At 34.0% G+C, this 20002-nt stretch overlaps 1 long non-coding RNA gene across 2 annotated transcripts in view; it reads left to right on the forward strand.

Moving 5' to 3' along the window:
* Positions 1–405: 405 nt before the first annotated feature.
* The window catches only part of LOC126563702 (uncharacterized), a 46256-nt gene continuing 26659 nt past the window's right edge, over positions 406–20002 (forward strand). For both annotated transcript variants that reach the window (XR_007607074.1, XR_007607073.1), the window contains exon 1: positions 406–590. This is a non-coding gene — a long non-coding RNA (uncharacterized LOC126563702). The remainder of the gene's footprint in view (positions 591–20002) is intronic.

Raw genomic sequence — 20002 nt, forward strand, 5'->3', positions numbered from 1 at the left:
ATGGCACCACGTGGTCCCACTTCCTAACTATGACCAAACTAGAAACGAAAATGAGGCCCTAAGCTCTATGTTCCCTGTTCTTTTATACCTATCGCGAAGGGACAAATTATAATCAGGCATTCTTATCGTGGGGAACGGGCTGCTGGACGATCGCCAATCTGCAGAGGGGAGTTTGCTTCCGTTGAACTGTTGAAGGAGAATCGGACTCTCAGGAATGCATCTGGTTCCGTAGGGGAGAAGATTGTCCGTTGGCCGATGACTAACGCGATCGTTCCATTGGGGCTGACTTCTGAAGCACGGATGATACTTGTTGAGACATCCAACTTCCGTAGTGAAGAATTTGTTTCCGTTGATCGAAGCGAACGAACGTATGAAAGTCAACGTTGACTACGCGTGTAACATCATTATATGCTTCCATATTCCAACACGGATAGTACCGTTGTCTTATACAGTCTCAGGACGTCTGATGGATGTGCGCCCCACCAGAATCCTGTGACTGTCCTTAGAAAGTTGATTCTTTTACTGCATTTTTGCACCAGACGGGTGAAGTGTGTACTCCAGTTTAGCCTTGAATTAAACCATACACCAAGGTACCAAGGTAGTTGATATCTTTTCACCATACAGAAAGACATCAATTTTCGGATCATATAGCCTTTTCGCCCTGTTTTTTCCCGTGTCGCTAAAAAGAGAAAAGACTACCATCTCAATTTTCGTAGCAGAGAACTTGATACCAAGGTTTTCAGACCACTCGGAAAGATTGTCCAGAGTGGTTTGTAAAGCCAGTTGTATTTCATCGGCGTCTCTGCTTGCAACAGATATAACGCCGTCGTCTGCCAATTGTCTAAGACTGCAGTTTGGCGCTAGACAAGAGTCTATCTCACTAACATAAAAGTTATATAACAGTGGGCTCAAGCAGGACCCTTGTGCTAGTCCATGGAAACTGGTCCGTTTTAACTGCACGTGACCATTGTTGAAATTCAAAGCTTTTTCCGACAAAAGGTTGAATAACAAGTTATTCAACTTTGGTCCCAGGCCCGCATTTTCTAACTTTTGACTCAGTTTGTATGGAGAAACTGAGTCAAATGCCCCCTGTATGTCAAGGAAGATAGACCCCATGTTCTGCTTGCGTGCACGGGCAAGCTCTATTTCAGTCACCAAAAGTGCTAAACAGTCATAAGTACCCCTGGCTTTACGAAAACCAAACTGAGTACTTGAGAGAAGGTTGTTGGTTTCCAACCATTCTTCTAACCGCAAGAGAATCATCCTTTCAAGGAGTTTCCTCGGACACGAAAGTAACGATATTGGCCGATATGAATCGTGTCTTGATGGCGATTTGTCAGGCTTCAAAATAGTGACAACTTTCACTTCCCTCCATTCTTGCGGGACGCTGTTGAACTCCAACATATCGTTGAAGATTCTTAACAGACGTTTCTTTCCCATGTCGGGAAGATTTTGCAGCAGTTTGCTGTTGATCTGATCCAGGCCTGGGGAAGAATTTTTTGAGGTTTCTTAGAATTCTGTTATTTCGAAGAATTCTGAAATATTTGAAAATTCTGAGATTTCTGACAATTTTTGATATTTTTGAAATTTTTTAGATTTCTGAGATTTTTGAAAATTTTGAGATTTCTGAGAATGCTGAGATTTTTTAAGTTTCAGATATTTCTGAAATTTCTAAGATTTCTTAGATTTCTGAAGTTTTTGAGATTTCTGAGATTTCTGAGATATCTAAAATATGTGAGATTTTTGAGAATTCTGAGATTTTTGAAATTTCTTAGATTGCTGAGATTTCTGAGATTTCTCAGAATTCCGAGATTTTTAAAAATTCTTGGATCTCTGAGATTTCTGAGATTTCTGAGATTTCTGAAACTACTGAGATTTCTGAGAAATCTGCGATTTTTGAAAATTTAACGATTTTGAAGAATTCTGAGGTTTTTGAAATTTTTGAGATTTTCGAAAAATTTGAGATTTCTAAGAATTTTGAGATTATTGAAAATTTTGAAATTTTTGAGATTTTTGAAAATTCTGATAATTTTCAGATTTCTGATATTTCTCAGTTTTATGAGTTTACTGAGATTTCTTCGAATTCTGATATTTCTAAGAATTCTGAAATTTTCGGAAATTCTGAGATATCTGACAATTTTTGAAAGTTTTGAAATTTCTGAAATTTCTGAGATTTCTGAGATTTTTAAAAATTGTGAGATTTCTGAGAATTCTGCGATTTTTATAGTTTCAGATATTTTTGAAATTTCTAAGTTTTCTTCGATTTCTGAAGTTTTTCAGATTTCTAAAATTTTGAGATTTTTGAGATTTCTACAAATTCTGAGATTTTTGAGAATTCTGAGATTTTTGTAATTTCTAAGATTTCTGAGATTTCTAAGATTTTTTACATTTCTGAGATTTCTGATATTTCTGAGATTGCTGAGATTATAAAAATTCTGTGATTTCTGAGAGTTCGGAGATTTTCTAGAATTTTGACATTTTTAAGAATTCTGAGATTTTTGAAAATTAGAGTTTTTTGAAAAGTCTGAAATTTTTTAAATTTCTGAGATTTCTGAACATTTTGAGAGTTTTTAAATTTAAGAGATTTCTGAAATTCCAGAGAATTTTGAAAATTTCTGAGAATTCTGAGATTTTTGAAATTTCTGAGATATCTAATATATCTGAGATTTCTTAGATTTCTGAAGTTTTTGACATTGCTGAGATTTCTGAGATACCTAAAAATTCTGAGATTTTTGAGAGTTCTGAGATATTTTATATTTCTAAGGTTTCTGAGATTTATGAGATTTCTGAAATAACTGATAGTTAAGAGATTTATGAGTTATCTTAAAATTCTGAGATTTTTGAAAATTCTGAGATTTTGAGATTTTTGGAAATTTTGAGATTGTTGAGATTTCTCGAAATTCTAAGATTTCTATGAGTTCTAAGATTTTAAAAAATTCTGAGAACTCTAAGAATACTGCGATTTTTTTTTAATTCGGAAATTTTAGAAATTTTTGAAAATTTCTGAGAATTCTGAGATTGTTAAAATTTCTGAGGTATCTGAGATTTCTTAGATTTCTGAAGTTTTTGACATTTTTGAGATTTCGGAGATTTCTGAGACTTCTGAGATTTATGAGAATTCTTCGATTTTTGAAAATTTTTCGATTTCTGATAATTCTAAAATTTTTGAAGTTTTTGAGATTTTCGAAAAATCTGAGATTTCTTAGTATTTTGATATTTTTGAAAATTATGATATTTTTGATATTTTTGAAAATTCTGATATTTGTGAGATTTCTTATATTTCTGAGTTTTCTGAGTTTTTTTGGGTTTCTTAGAATTCTACTATGTCTAAGAATTCTGTAATTCTTGAAAATTCTGAGATTTCTGACAATTTTTGATATTTTTGAAATTTGCGAGATTTCTGAGATTTCTGAGATTTTTTTAAAATTGTGAGATTTCTGAGAATTCTGAGATTTTTGAAATTTTTGAGATTGCTGAGATTTCTAAGATTTATGACATTTGTGAGATTTCTGATATTTTTGAGATTTCTCAGATGTCTAAAAATTCCGAGATTTTTAAAAATTCTTGGATTTCTGAGATTTCTGAGATTTCTGAGATTTATGAGAATTCTGAGATTCTTGGAAATATTGAGATTTCTGAGATATCTCAAAATTCTGAGATTTCTGAGAATTCTGAGATTTCTAAGAATTCTGATATTTTTGGAATTGCTGGGATTTCTGAGTTTCCTGAGACTTTTTAAAATTGTGAGATTTCTGAGATTTCAAATAATTCTGATTATTTTGAAAATTCTGAGATTTACTGAGAATTCTGAGGTTTTTGAGATTTCTGAGATTTCTAAGCTTTCTGAGATTTCTGAGACTTTTGAGATTTATGAGAAACTTGCGATTTCTAAGAATACTGAAGTTTTTGAAATTTTTAAGTTTTTCGAAAAATCTGAAATTTCTAATAAATTTGAGATTTTTGAAAATTCTGAATTTTTTGAGATTTTTGAAAAATCTGATATTTGTTAGATTTCTGATTTCTGACAATTTTTGTTATTTATGAAATTTCTTAGATTTCTGAGATATTTAACATTTGTGAAATTTCTGAGAATTCTGAGATTTTTTAAGTTTCAGATATTTCTCAAATTTCTAACGTTTCTTAGATTTCTGAAGTTTATGAGATTTCTGAGATTTCTAAAAATTCTGAGATATTTGAGAATTCTGAGATTTTTGAAATATTTAAGATTTCTGAGATTTCTGAGATTTTTGGCATTACTGAGATTTCTGATATATCTGAGAATTCTGAGATATTTAAAAATTCCGATATTTTTAAAAATTCTTGGATTTCTGAGATTTCTGAGATGTCTGAGATTTATGAGAATTATGAGATTCTTGGAATTTTTGAGATTTCTGAGATATATCAAAATTCTAAAATTTCTGAGAATTCTGAGATTTCTAAGAATTCTGATATTTTTGAAATTGCTGGAATTTCTGAGTTTCCTGAGACTTTTTAAAATTGTGAGATTTCTGAGATTTCAAATCATTCTGATAGTTTTGAAAATTCTGATATTTACTGAGAATTCTGAGGTTTCTGAGATTTCTGAGCTTTCTGAGCTTTCTTAGATTTCTGAGACTATAGAGATTTATGAGAAACTTGCGATTTCTAAGAATTCTGAAGTTTTTGAATTGTTTTAAGATTTTTGAAAAATCTGATATTTCTAACAAATATGTGATTTTTCTGAAATTTTCTTGAAAATTCTGAATTTTTTGAGATATTTGAAAATTCTGATATTTGTGAGATTTCTGATTTCTGACAATTTTTTATATTTTTGAAATTTCTGAGATTTCTGAGATTTTTAAAAATTGTGAAATTTCCGAGAATTCTGAGATTTTTTAAGTTTCAGATATTTCTGAAATTTCTAAGATTTCTTAGATTTCTGAAGTTTTTGAGATTTCTGAGATTTCTTAAAACTCTGAGATATTTGAGAATTCTGAGATTTTTGAAATTTTTAAGATTTCTGAGATTTCTGAGATTTTTGGCATTACTGAGATTTCTGATATATCTGAGAATTCTGAGATATTTAAAAATTCCGAGATTTTTGAGAATTCTGAGATTCTGAGATTTTTGGAAATTTTGAGATTTTTTTTATCTCTCACAATTCTGAGATTTCTGAGACTTTTAATATTATTGAAAAATCTGAGAATTCTTAGAAATCGGAAATTCTGTTAAATTCTGAGATTTTGGAGGTTTTTGAAAATTCTGAGATTTCTGAGACTTCTGATATATCTAAAAGTTCTGAGATTTGTAAGAATTCTGAGATTTTTGAAAATTCTAAGATTTCTGAGAATTCTGATATTTTTGAAATTTCTGAGATTTTTGAAAACTCCGAGTGTTTTTTATTTTTTTTTATTTACAATTAATAATGACGGTCCAGTGCCGTATTTCAACACAACTCGTGTTGTGGGATTATATATTTTTTTAAGATTTTTGAAAATACTGAGAATTCTTAGAAATCGGAATTTTTTTTAAATTCTGAGAATTGAGAAATTTTTAAAATTCTGAGAATTTAGAAATTTTTGAAAATTCTGAGATTTTTGAAATATCTGAAATATCTGAGATTTCTGAGATTTGTAAGAATTCTTACATTTGTAAGATTTCTGAGATTTTTGAAAATGCTGAGATTTCTGAAAAATTCTTATATTTTTAAAATTTCTAAATTTCTGAAAATTCTGAGAGTTTTTAAATTTCAGCGAATTCTGAAATTTCAGAGAATTTTGAAAATTTCTGAGAATTTTGAGATTTGTTAATTTCTGAGTTTTCTTAGATTTCTGAGATTTCTTAGATTTCTGAACTTTTTGACATTTCTTTGATTTCTGAAATAGCTGAAAATTCTGAGATTTTTAAGAGTTCTGAAATTTTTTTCATTTCTTAGGTTTCTAAGATTTATGAGAATCTGAGATTTCTGAGATATCTAAAAATTCTGAGATTTTTTAAAATTCTGAGATTCTGAGATTTTTGGAAATTTTGAGATTTCTGAGATTTCTCAAAATTCTAAGATAATTAAGACTTCTAAGATTTTTGAAAATTCTGAGAATTCTAAGATTTGTGCTTTTTTTAATTCGGAGAATTTAGGAATTTTTGAAAATTTCTGAGAATTCTGAGATTTTTGAAATTTCTGAGATATCTGAGATTTCTTAGATTTCTGAAGTTTTTGACATTTCTGAGATTTCAGAGATTTCTGAGAATTCGGAGATTTTAAAAAATTCTGAGATTCCTGAGAATTTCGAGATTTTTTTATTTTCAGAGATAGCTGAAATTTCTCAAATTTCTCAGACTTTCGAGATTTCTGACATATCTATAAGTTCTGAGATTTTTGAGAATTCTGAGATTTTTGAAATTTCTAAGGTTTATGAGATTTCTGAGATATCTGATATTTTTGAGATTTCTGAGATTTCTGAGCTTCCTGAGGATTCTGAGGATATTTAAAAATTATGAGATTTTTGAGATTTCTGAGATTTCTCAAAATTCTGAGATTTCTAAGACTTCTTAGATTTTTGAAAATTCTGAGAATTCTTAGAATTCGGAGATTATTGAAAATTCTGAAATTTTTGGAAATTTTTGAAAACTCAGATATTTCTGAGATTACTGATATAAATGACATTTTCGAGATTTCTAAGAATTCTGACATTTCTAAGAATTCTGAGATTGTTGAAATATCTGAGATTTCTGAGAATTCTGATATTTTCGAAGTCTCTGAGATTTCTGAGATTCCTGAGATTTTAAAAAATTGTGAGAATTCTTAGATTTCTAAGCATTCAGAGTTTTTTGAAATTTCTGAGATATCTTAGATTTCTGAGATTTCTTAGATTTCTGCAGATTTTAAGATGTCTAAGATTTCTGGAAATCTTAAAATTCTGAGATTTTTGAGAATTCTGAGATTGTTGAAATTGCTTAGATATCTGAGATTTCTGCATATAAACATATAATGGGCAAATCCGTACTGCCGTTACTGCTTGATGCCCGAACACACTGGCATGGGATGCATGCAGAGCAAGCGTAGCTTGGCTTAGCAAGGCACATCATATGCTGCTGTGACAAAAGCAGCAACAACTGCAACAGCACCCAAAAACACTGCACCACCGAAAGCTCCGGCAAAAACGCTAAAAGTAGCGGGTGCACCGCTAACTAGCAAAGCTGTAGCACCGAGGGCTCCGACAGCGACACCGAAGGCTCCGACTGAAGCACCAAAGTCTCTGAGCGTGACACCGAAGGCTCCGACCGTAACGCCGAAGGCTCCGACAGTGGCACCGACGGAACCGACCGTAGCACCGAAGGCTCTGACGGTGGCACCGATGAAACCGAGCAGCGCAGCGGCAGCATCGACATCAACAGCACAGCAGAAGGAACTCGAGTGCGGTACGGCGATAGCTGTACCTGTGTTCAAAGCTCCTCGGGATCCTACCCCCACACCTCCTACCACAAATCCTGACGCCTAAACAAAAGGTAAGCGTAAAAACCAAGACGAGATTGACAGTGACGCGTCTAACGCATCGATCGGAGAATCAGTCTGGCGTAAGCCTGGCAGACCACTGAAAAATGCAAAGACTAATCACGGCTACTAACACACACACTGAGGGGTAAAAAAATATTTGAAATTCGCTAGTTTTACATTAGTTTCAATTAATTTAAATACCATCTCAAACCGTTCATTTGTTCGATCAATTGACGCAGATATTATTTTCCTACAAGAAGTGTATGATGGCAACATTGTGCTTCCTGGGTACAAAGTGCTCTCGAATGTGAATGTTGATAAACGTGGAACAGCGATCGCTATCCGGGAACACCTTAAATATTATCACGTCGAACGCAGTTTAGACTCACGTATAATCTGTCTTCGTGTTGAGAATTCTACCACACTCTGTAACGTTTACGCTCCCTCTGGAAGCCAACGTTGGTCAGAGCGGGAGGAGTTTTTCAATCGCACCATAGCGTACTACCTGCGAAATGCATCTCGGCATGTCATTCTCGCAGGGGATTTCAATTGCGTGTTGAATCAAAAGGACGCAACGGGCGAGAGAAATATTAGCCCCGCTCTGAGGAATGTTGTCAACGTTATGGGGATGTGTGATAGCTGGGAGGCCCGCAAAGGCGACTTTGTAGAGTTTACCCATATCACATGTGATTCGGGTTCACGTATCGATCGATGTTACGTATCATCGACACTCAAGACACACTTACGGACGACTTGCTTACACGTACTGGCCTTTTCTGATCATAAAGCTCTGACGGTTCGAGTTTGCCTGCCAGTTAACATTTGCCAAAGATCGCGTAGCAATGGATACTGGCAGTTAAGGCCTCATATATTAACGCAGGAAAATATGCAGGAATTCAGATGCAAGTGGAACGTATGGACAAGACAAAGAAGGAACTTCAGTTCCTGGATGGATTGGTGGATTCAATTCGCCAAACCAAAAATCAAATCGTTTTTCCGCTGGAAGACGAATCAAAAATGCTCCGCGTTTAGCTTGCGTATGGAAATCCTGCATAGAGTTCTAAAAAACTCTTACAATAACTACCTGACAAATCCTGACGAGCTTAGTCATATAAACCGAGTCAAGGGTAAAATCTTATCTCTTCAGAGACGCTTCTCTGAAGAGTACACACGCATCAACGAAACTCGTGTTGCTGGTGAGAGTGTGTCCACGTTTCAACTTGAGGAACGCAGACGAACTCGAACCGTAATTGACAAACTTTTGTCTGAAGATGGCAGAGTGATTGATCAAGAAGAAGATATCAGACAACACATTCACACATATTACAAACAACTGTACTCTGACGAAGACTTGCCTACGGACGACACGTTTACCTGTATCCAAATCATTCCAGAGGATTGTGATACCAATAATAATTGCATGGTTGAGATCACACCTGATGAAATCCTCGATGCGATTAAAAAATCTGCGTCGCGAAAGTCTCCTGGCCCTGATGGGATTCCTAAGGAATTTTATCTTCGTGCATACGAGATAATCCAAAGGGAACTACATCTCATTTTGAATGAGGCTCTTGAAGGAAAGTTTCCGCGAGACTTTGTTGACGGTGTCATAGTTCTAGTGAAAAAAAAAAAAAGGAGGTACGGGCTCCATTTCTTGTTTTCGACCCATATCCCTGCTTAACACAGATTACAAGCTACTGTCGAGAATTATTAAACTACGTCTTGATTCTATAATCAGGAAGTGGGGAATATTATCGACAGCGCAAAAATGTAGCATCAAACCTTACAACATTTTTCAAGCGGTGCTCTCTGTTAAGGAGAGGGTGGTTGATCTCAAGAATCAGCGAAAGCGTGGTAAGCTCGTTTCTTTTGATCTATCACAGGCCTTTGACAGAGTTAATAGAAGTTTTTTGTGGCAAACTATGTCTTCTCTGGGCTTCAATCCAGGACTTGTGCGATTTTTGCGAACAGTTGGTGAACGATCCTCCTCCCGTATCCTTGTAAATGGAAACCCGTCTTTTCCCCGTCGTTTCCCATACGCTGATCTGTCACACAGGGTGATCCTTTATCCATGCACCTGTTTGTCCTTTACCTTAATCCGCTCATCTCCAGATTAGAAAGTATTTGTTGCGATCAGGATGACCTGATCAACGCATATGCTGACGACATCTCGGTGGTGACAACCTCCCTTCCCAAACTCGAGGAGGTTAAAGCAACAATAGAAGCGTTTGGCAGAACCGCTGGGGCATAGCTGAACGTGGAAAAAACAACTGGACATAGGACATATCACACCAACAACCACCCCGATGCATGTTCCGTGGCTGCGGGAAGTAGAAAGATTGCGCCTGCTTGGCATATTGTTCACGAACAATATACGGGAGGCCATGGGGCATAACTGGGAAAACGTGATCCAACAGTTCCGTCATTTGGTCAGATTGCATCGTGTTAGAGACCTCAATTTGGCGCAAAAGGTGGTGCTTTTGAACACTTTCCTTCTGCCCAAGCTTTGGTTTGTTGCATAGGTGTGTGGCGCACGATCGATGGACATCGATTTGGCCTCCAAGACGGTGCGGTCTTACCTGTGGGACGGATCTGGGGGTTTTCGGATCCCATTAACCCATTTGGCCCTTCCACGCAACCGAGGTGGACTCAATCTTCACATTCCCGCCATTACCACAACACGTTGCAGAGCAGGGTTGCCTGAAATTCGGGGCTCAGCAGATAGATTGTGCTGGGAATCCCACGAATATAGGCTCCATTGCCACAACTTATCCGTGCCTTCGGATGGTAATCCAGCAGCTCACATACCATCCGGTACCTACAGTCACAACCAAAAGTTTGCGGCAAATGATGGTCGACATACTTCCAGACTCCAAAGTGGCTGTGGAGTTACCTTCCACGGATTGGCGATGGATTTGGAAAAACGTCACCAGCTACAAACTTTCTTCCGACCAACGCTCGATGCTGTACTTGCTGGTGCACAACAAGGTAACACACGGACTGCTGCTCGACAGGATGAATCGGGCTCCTTCAGCCTGTTCATACTGCTCCCGGACAGAGACTCTGGAGCACAAGTTTGCCCTGTGCTCCAGGGTGTCTAGTGCTTGGAGCACACTGATGCAGGCTATGGAAGCCATTGTTCCAAACCACAACCTCAACTTCCCTTCCCTCCTCTTACCTATTTTAAGTCACATTAGCATAAGTAAGAGGATTCCTATCCTACGTTTGTTTGCAAACTACATCATCCACATTGTTGGAAACAACAATGCTGTGATTGATGAAAATATCCTTAAGTGTTCTTTGTAAAACCTGTACGTCATCCCTACATGTACCCCACTATTATTTTGTTAGCTTGTTTAAAAGTTGTTTTAAATAAACAATGTCTAAAAAAAAATAAAGAAATTGCTATGATTTTTGAAAATTCTAAAATTTTTGTTTAATCTGAGATATTTGAAAATTCTCGAAATTTCTAAGAATTCTGAGATTTTTGAAAATACCGAGAATTTTAAAATTTCTAAGATTTCTGAAATTTCTGAGATTTCCATAATTTCTGAAAATTCTGAGATTTTTGAAATTTTAAAAGTTTATGAGATATCGGAGATTTCTGAGATTTTTGAAATATCTGAGAGTTCTGAGATTTTTGAAATTTCTAAGAATTCTTAGAATTCTGAGATATCTGAAATTTTTGAGGTTTTTAAAAATTCTTAGGTTTCTGAGAATTCTTAGGTTTCTGAGATTATTGAAAATTCCGAGATTTTTGAAATTTCGTAGATTTTTGAAATTTCTGAGATTTCCACAATTTCTGAAAATTCTGAGATTTTTAAAATTTCAAAGATTTATGAGATTTCTGAGATTTTTGAGATTTCTGAGATTTTTGAAATTTCAAAGATTTATGAGATTGCTGAGATTTGTGATACTTTTGAGATTTCTGAGATTTTTAAAAATTCTTTGTTTTCTTAGAATCCTTAGATTTTTGAAATTTCTGAGATTCTTAAAAATTCTGAGAGTTTTGAAATTTCAAAGGTTTCTGAGATTTCTGAGATTCATGAGATTTTTTAGATTCCTGAGATTTCTGGAAATACTAAAATTTCTGAGAATTTTGAGATTTTTTGAAATTTCTGAGATTTATAATCATTCTGAGATTTTTGAAAATTCTTAAATTTCTGATATTTCTTGAATTTTTGAAATTTCTGAAATTTCTGAGATTTCTGATAATTCTTAGAATTCAGAGAATTCAGAGATTTCTAAAAATTATGATATATCGGAGATTTCTTAATTTTTTTTTTACATTCTGAGGTTTCTGAGAATTCTGAGATTTTTGAGATTCCAGAGATTTCTGAGTGTTTTAAGATTCCTGAAATTTCTGATATATCTGGTATTTCTGATAAATTTTAAATTTCTGAGATTTCTGAGATTACCGAAATTTCGAAGAATCTTGACATTTCTAAAATTTCTGATATTTCTGAGATTTCTGAGTTATCTAAATTTTCTGAGGATTACGAAAATTCTGAGATTGCTGAGAATTCTGAGATTACTAAGATATCCAAAAATTCTGAGAATTTAGAAAGCTCTGAGATTTCTGAGAATTCTGAGATTTTTGAAAATTCTGAGAATTCTGAGATTTTTGAGATTCCTGAGATTGCTAAAAATCCTGAGAATTTTGAAATTTTTGAGATTTTTGATATTTCTGAGAATTTTGAAACTTCTGATAATATTTAAATTTCTTTCATTTCTGAAATTTCTGATATTTTTGAAAATTCCTGGATTTCGGAAAATTTCGCGATTTTTGCAATTTCTGAGATTTCTGAGATTTTTGAGATAATTAAATATTCTGAAAACTTTTATATTTTTGAGATTTCTGAAATTTCTGAGATTTCTTAAATTTCTAAGCTTTTGTAAAGTTCTGACATTTCTGAAATTTTTGATATTTTTGAAAATTCCTAGATTTCTGAAAATTCTGAAATTTTTGAAAATTCTGAGATTACGGTGATTTTTGAAATATCCGAGATTTGTGAGACATCTAAAAATTCTGAGAATGATCAAAATTCTGATAGTTATGAGGTTCATAAAAATCCTGAGATATCTGAAAATTCTGAAAAAGTTTAAATTCCTAAGATGTCTGAAATTGCTAGGAATTCTGAGATTTTTGAAAATTCTTGGATTTCTGAGATTTCTGAGAAAGATGAGAATTCTGAGATTCTTGGAAATTTTGAGATATCTGAGATATCTCAAAATTTTGGGATTCCTGAGAATTCTGAGATTTCTAAGAATTCTGATATTTTTGAAATTGCTGGGAACTCTGGTTTTCCTGGGACTTTTAAAAATTGTGAGATTTCTAAGATTTCAAATAATTCAGACAATTTTGAAAATTTTGAGATTTTTGAGATTTTTGAAAATTCTGATATTTCTGAGATTTCTGAATTTTCTGCGTTTTCTGAGTTTTCTGAGTTTTCTGAGATTTTATTAGAATTCTGTTATTTTAAAGTTATCTGAAATTTTCGAAAATTCTGTGATTTACGACAATTTTTGATATTTTTGAAATTTCTGAAAATTATGTGATATCAGAGATTTCTAAAATTGTGAGATTTCTGAGAACTCTGAGATTTTTTTAATATCAGATATTTCTGAAATTTCTAAGATTTCTAAGATTTCTGAAGTTTTTGAGATTCTGAGATTTCTGAGATTTCTGATATATCTAAAAATTCCGAGATTTTGGAGAATTCTGAGATACTGAGATTTTTGGTAATTTTGAGATTTCTGAGATTTCTCACAATTCCGAGATTTCTGATACTTCTTAGATTTTTGAAAATTCTGAGAATTCTAAGAAGTCGGAGATTTTTTTAAATTCTGAGATTTTAAAAATTTTGAAAATTCTGAGATTTCTGATATTTCCAAGAATTCTTACATTTCTAAGAATTCTAATATTTTTGAAAATTCTGAGATTTCTGAGAATTCTAATATTTTTGAAATATCTGAAATTTCTGAGATTTCTGAGATTTGTAAAAATTCTGAGATTTTTTAGATTTCTAAGGTTTTTGGAGATTTCCAAGAATTCTGAGATTTATTAGCTTGCTCTGATTTCTTAAATTGTTGAAAATTCTGAGTTTTTTTAGATTTCTTAGAACTCTGTAATTTCTAAGAATTCTGAAATTTTTGAAAATTCAGAGAATTCTGAGAATTTTGATATTTTTGAAATTTCTGAGATTTCTGAGAATTCTGAGAGTTTTTAAAATTAAAAGATTTTTGAAATTTCAGAGAATTATGAGAATATCTGAGAATTCTGAGATTTGTGAAATTTTTGAAATATTCGAGATTTCTGAGATTTCTTATAATTCTGAAGTTTTTGCAAATTCTGAGATTTCTGAGACATCTTAAAAATTATGAGATTTTTGAGAGGTCTGAGATTTTTAAATTTTTAAGGTTTCTGAGATTAATGAGATTTCTAAGATTTCTGAGATTTCTGATGTTTCTGAGATTTCTAATACATCTAAAAATTCTGAGATTTTTGAAAATTCTGAGATTCTGAGATTTTTGCAAATTTTGAGATTTCTGAGATTTCTCAAAATTCTGAGATTTCTTAGAATTCTCAGATTTTTTAAAATTATGAGAATTTTCAGAATTCTGCAATTTTTTTAAATTCTGAGATTTTAGAAGTTTGTGAAAATTTCTGAGATTTCTGAGATTTTTGAAATTTCTGAGATATATGAGATTTCTTAGATTTCTGAAGTTTTTGAGATTTATGACATTTCTGAGATTTCTGAGAATTCTAAGATTTGTGAGATATCTAAAAGTTGTGAGAAATTCGAAAATTCTGAGATTTCTGAAATTTTTGAAATTTCTAAGGTTCTTAGTCGAGACATCATCCGCATGAACGCCCGGTCTACAGAGAGCCCATCGAACCAAGGCCGCAGGGACACTTGCGGAGAGATCGAGAAGAGAAAACGCCCGAGTTCATCCGCCTCCCACATGCTCTGCCAGCGAGACAGGAAAAGTTGCTGTGGGAAATCGGTGGGTCGTAAAAAGCGCCTTTTTGAACGCCTGTTTTGGCCAGTGAGTCTGCCTTCTCATTGCCAGGAATTTCACAATGAGAAGGGACCCAAATTAGCGAGATCTTAAACGCATTTTCGAACATTGAGCCAAGCAGTTCAATGATTTTTATGGTGAGGAAATCCTGACTCTTAACAGCCTTTGGAGATCTCAGAGCTTCAATAGCACTAAGGCTATCAGTGAAGATGAAGTACTGGTCCGAAGGTCTCGCTGCTATCATCGATAGTGTATACAAGATTGCGGCTAGCTCTGCGGTGTAAACACTACATGGCTGCCTCAATTTTAAAAATGCCTCGGTGAACTCGCTAAAAACACCGAAGCCAGTGCCCTCCTCAGAGGATGATCCATCAGTGTAGTACTGGCTTATTTGGTCTAAATGACCATACTTGTTCATGAAAATACCCGGAACTACCCTCGGGCGAAGATCATTCGGTATGGTCTTAATTTCCTCGCGCATCGAGGAATCTGTTTTTAAAATGGAACTGTAGTTCTCAGGAAGATCAGCACGATTTAATGCTTGTGGAGCGCTACGATGTACTTGTAGGGCAACAAAATCTTCATAAATCTTGAGGATTTCGCTCTTAGAACCTGTCCCTAGAAGCGATTCAAAATTTTCTATTATCAAGGGATTTGATACTGAACAATGGACTAGAAGGCGAAGCGACAGCATTTCAAAACGTAGTTTGAGCGGCATCACTTCTAGGGACATGTTGTGTGTAGATTTCATGCTCCCTAGTGCGAGTCTAAGACAGCGGTACTGTAGCCTTTCGAGCTTGAGTATCAACGTATTGGATGCCCAATGGAAGCATATAATTATGTGGTTGGTCACAAGTTCACAATAAAAAAATAACTTTTATTGATTACAAATGGCACCACGCGGTCCCACTTCCTAACTATGACCAAACTAGAAACGAAAATGAGGCCCTAAGCTCTATGTTCCCTGTTCTTTTATACCTATCGCGAAGGGACAAATTATAATCAGGCATTCTTATCGTGGGGAACGGGCTGCTGGACGATCGCCAATCTGCAGAGGGGAGTTTGCTTCCGTTGAACTGTTGAAGGAGAATCGGACTCTCAGGAATGCATCTGGTTCCGTAGAGGAGAAGATTGTCCGTTGGCCGATGACTAACGCGATCGTTCCATTGGGGCTGGATTCTGACGCACGGATGATACTTGTTGAGACATCCAACTTCCGTAGTGAAGAATTTGTTTCCGTTGATCGAAGCGAACGAACGTATGAAAGTCAACGTTGACTACGCGTGTAACATAATTCCTCCGGGGGCAGACTGAAGTTCGTCCTCGAAATTCTCTACTTTTTTTGCTTTACGTTTTCGTTTTGCGTTTGTAGATTTTTCTATAACGATTCTCACAAAAGCTTTTTTCTTCCAAAATACGATCACTACAATTGTGAGAATTATGATTGCAATCAATGTACTTCCGAATATTGAAAATGTCACTACTGTATGAGAATACTGTTTCAATGCTATGTGGTTTAATTGTTTTCTATTATTCATCGTTTCGTCATAGATCTTTGTTATGTCTGGCTGATGAATAACGTTCCACTTCATCTTAAGATTGGTAAGGGCTCCTTGTAACTCTTTAATGTCGTGAGTTAATTGTTCCGATGTGAATGTATGACTATCCACGATCACTGTGCAATTATCAAATGTGAGAATGAAATTGCCTCTAAGTGTTCTATCATGCGGTCCGCTACCTGATTTCATAATTACATCGTTTCCGTTGTTAATTAAAACCTTGCTGTTACCAATGAGTCTGACACTCGTACTTTTATCTTCAATTGCTTCACAATTGCTTTCTTGTCCTATGATCATCGGTCTAAGACAGCCATCTTCGAAAGGTTTTATGTATTCCCCTAATTGTATGATGTCGAAAGGTTTGATTGTTTCGTAAAGTTGCTGTCCGCTTTTTATAATGTAAGGCGGGATGTTTATCATCTTTGTATTGTTGATTGATAACGGCTCTACTTGAAATATTTTGCAATTACCTTCAACTTTGGGGACTTCTAGTATGTAGAATAGCGTTTTACCTTTCATTGCAATTTTTGGTATTGCATAGTTTAGTGTTTGTTCAGGGAAATCTGTACTGATGCCTTGGTTGTTGATTACTTTTTCTACAGCAAGTATCTCATTTAGTGACAATAGCTTACTGCTCGTTAGCTGAATACGGGTACGAAGTATCGTATCTTCTATATCTTTTAGACACGATTTGTTGCATACATGTAAACTAATAGAGTGATTGCATCTTTCTCTTGTAGCAAAATTTTCTCTTTCAATGAATGTTTTTCTATGAGCTCGTTAATGGTATGAGTTATTTCCGCAATCTTAGAGTTCATTACGTCGTTTATGGCGTGTTCATTGTTTTCGCTTATGAGTTCGTTCATGGTTGTATTGATGATTCTTAGATCTTCAGCATCTGGTGAACCTGCTAGCCATTTCCATGCTATGCCTATAGTGTCCCATCGTTTGAAACGTTTTACTGGGTTAAGTTGGGTTAGGTTGTTCCTCATCTCCTTGCTTTTGCTTGCTATAAGATTTGCTATTGGAAGATTTTTGTTAATCTTGTTAGCTATCTTTTCGAATTTATCAACATTATTTTCAATATTAGACATGTTGATAGGATGAACAATTTTAAGATTTCCTGTCTGAATTTTACAATCTTGTTTTTCTAACAGTAAGACAGGATCTGCGTTCAGGTTTCGTATGTGCAAGGTTCCTCCTAAGACACTTGTAACGTACAAGAGGCAAAGGTCTGCATCTGAAATTATTTAAATGATATTTTATGTGATTAACTTTTTTGACGCTTGATTTTAGATTTATGCCGTTTTATGTTTTTAATATTTTTGAACGTTTATGTTTATTAGAGCTTTGTATTATTATTGGTCTAGCTCTTGGATCTAGTTTCTTCCTAATATTCGATTTTATAAATATTTCATCGTTTTGTTTCAGTTCCGGTGGATCTTCTCTAGATTCATTTCTTTTGATTTGGATAAGTCTAGCTTTTTGAGATTTTCTTTTACTTTTTGAAAAAGTTCTTCAGTGTTGGGATAACTATTAGATTGATTAAATATTATCTCGTTAGGAGTATATTTAGTAGATGAATGAACTGAATTATTGTAAAGTGATACGGATATTCCTATCTTTGCTTCCGTACTTGTATCAGGAAATTGGTGTTTGTTTGTATTCAATATTTCCATAATTGCTGAATGTGTTTTTTCTACTTGTCCATTTGACTCAGAACTTGATGCGTAGCATAATTCAACATTAAGGTTTGCTAAATAATTTATTAATTGAACCGATCTAAACGTGGTTTCATGATCTGTTATGATTTGAGTGGGTATACTGAATGAAGCAAAGTATTGTGCTAATGCGTTTTTTACATCAGTGAGATTCTTTGTATCCATCTTTATAAGTTGAATGTGCTTTGAAAATGCATCAACTAATGACAAGAAATTTTTATTTTCAATTTGAAAAATATCCATATGGACGCGTTCAAAAGGTTTTTCCGTTATCGGTCTTGGTGAGAGTTTAATATTGTATGGCTTTCTTTCATATTTATGCATGTTACAAATTTTGCATGAATTGCAAACAACTTTGATTTTGTAGGCCATTCTTGGGAAAAAGAATGATCTTTTTAATTGGTTTTCAACTTCGGTTATTCCTCTATGTGCTCTATCGTGTTCTTTAGAGACGATTACATCTTGTCTATTTTCATCAGTGACGTCTTCTACAATTTTAATCATGATATACTTTTTGTATAATTGGAATAACTTGTTCTGGGGCCATAAAAGCGGTTTGTTTTCCATTATGAAATTTCAATAAGCCATCTTTTATGATTGATTCATTGAATGATGCTCTTAAAAGTGTTACTCTTCTGAAGTGTTGGAAAGGGTTTTCAATTAAATCATTAGATTCATCAGCATTTTTTAAAAATTATTTGGTTTCTATTATAATTAATTGGCCTTTCAGTGAAATGAATAAAATAATTATCTGATGTTTCTGCTGAATGAATTGTGTCAGTGTCAGAGTCAATTTCGGATGTTGGTGGATTGTTCATTCGGGACTCTGAAATAGAATCATTTTCGTTAATATTGATGTCCATAGGAGTTTGATTTTCTCCAGGTTCTGTATTTTTTGTACCTGTAGAAAGATAAGAATCGTTAGAATCATCTTTTCTACTTAATGCATCTGCGACAACGTTTGTTTTTCCTTGTTTGTATTGGATGTCGTAGTCAAAATTTTCTAGTTCAAGTCTCCATCTGAGAATTTTTGCATTTTTAATTGAATTCTTTATGAACGTTAACGGTTTATGATCCGTTACAAGGGTAAATTTATTTCCATAAAGATAGGGATAATATTTATGGACTGCCCATATTATTGCTAATGCTTCTTTTTCTGTCGTTGAAAAATTTGTTTCCGTTTTATTCAACGTTCGACTTGCAAATGCAATAGGTTTCTCAATGTTACCATGTTTTTGTGAAAGAACTGCTCCTAATGCACAGTAACTTGCATCGGTAGTTAAAATGAATGGTAATTTAAAATCGGGATACGAAAGTATTTGATCAGAGGTAAGTATGTTTTTTAATTTATCAAATGCCTTCACATATTGTTCATCTCTTAGATTTACGATCTCTTCCTTTTTCAAATATTTAGTCAATGGTTTTGCTAGTTTGGAATAATCTTTAATAAATCGTCTGTAATATCCTGTCAATCCTAGAAACTGTATTATTTCTTTTTGATTCTTGGGTAATTTCCAGTTTAAATTTTTTTCAATTTTTGAAGGGTCTGGTTTAATACCTTCAGGTGTGACAACGTGTCCAAGAAATTCTGTTTCTTTTTTAAGAAAAGTACATTTATCTAGCTGAATTTTCAAGTTATATTCAGAAAGTCTTTTCAAAATTGTAGACACATTTCTCAAATGGTTTTTTAAATTATGTCCGATGATGATAATATCATCTAGATATACAAAGCAAATTTTTCCAATAAATTCTTGAAGTATGTTATTCATAGCTCTTTGAAATGTTGCTGGAGCGTTTTTTAGACCAAATGGCATTCGAGTGAATTCGTAATGGCCTTTGTCCGTTGAAAAAGCTGTTTTCGCACGATCTTTTGGATCCATTTCAATTTGATGAAAGCCTGATTTCAGGTCCAAAGTCGTAAAATAAGTTGATTTACCTAGATTATCAAGAATTTCTTCAATCTGTGGTTTCGGATATTTATCCTCAATTGTTTTTTCGTTTAATTTTCGATAATCGATGACTGTACGAATTTTCTTTTTTCCCAAAGCGTCTGCTTTTTTCGGTACTACCCAAATCGGAGAGGAGTATGGACTTGTGGAATGTCTTATTATTCCTGTGTTAAGCATTTCTTCGATTTGTTCTTTAACATCGTTTTTGAAATGATGAGGGTATCTATAAGATTTAGTGAACGTGGGCAATTCATCTTTTGTAACTATTTGATGTTT

Source organism: Anopheles maculipalpis, chromosome 3RL (genome assembly GCF_943734695.1).
Source record: "Anopheles maculipalpis chromosome 3RL, idAnoMacuDA_375_x, whole genome shotgun sequence".
Lineage (NCBI taxonomy): Eukaryota > Metazoa > Arthropoda > Insecta > Diptera > Culicidae > Anopheles > Anopheles maculipalpis.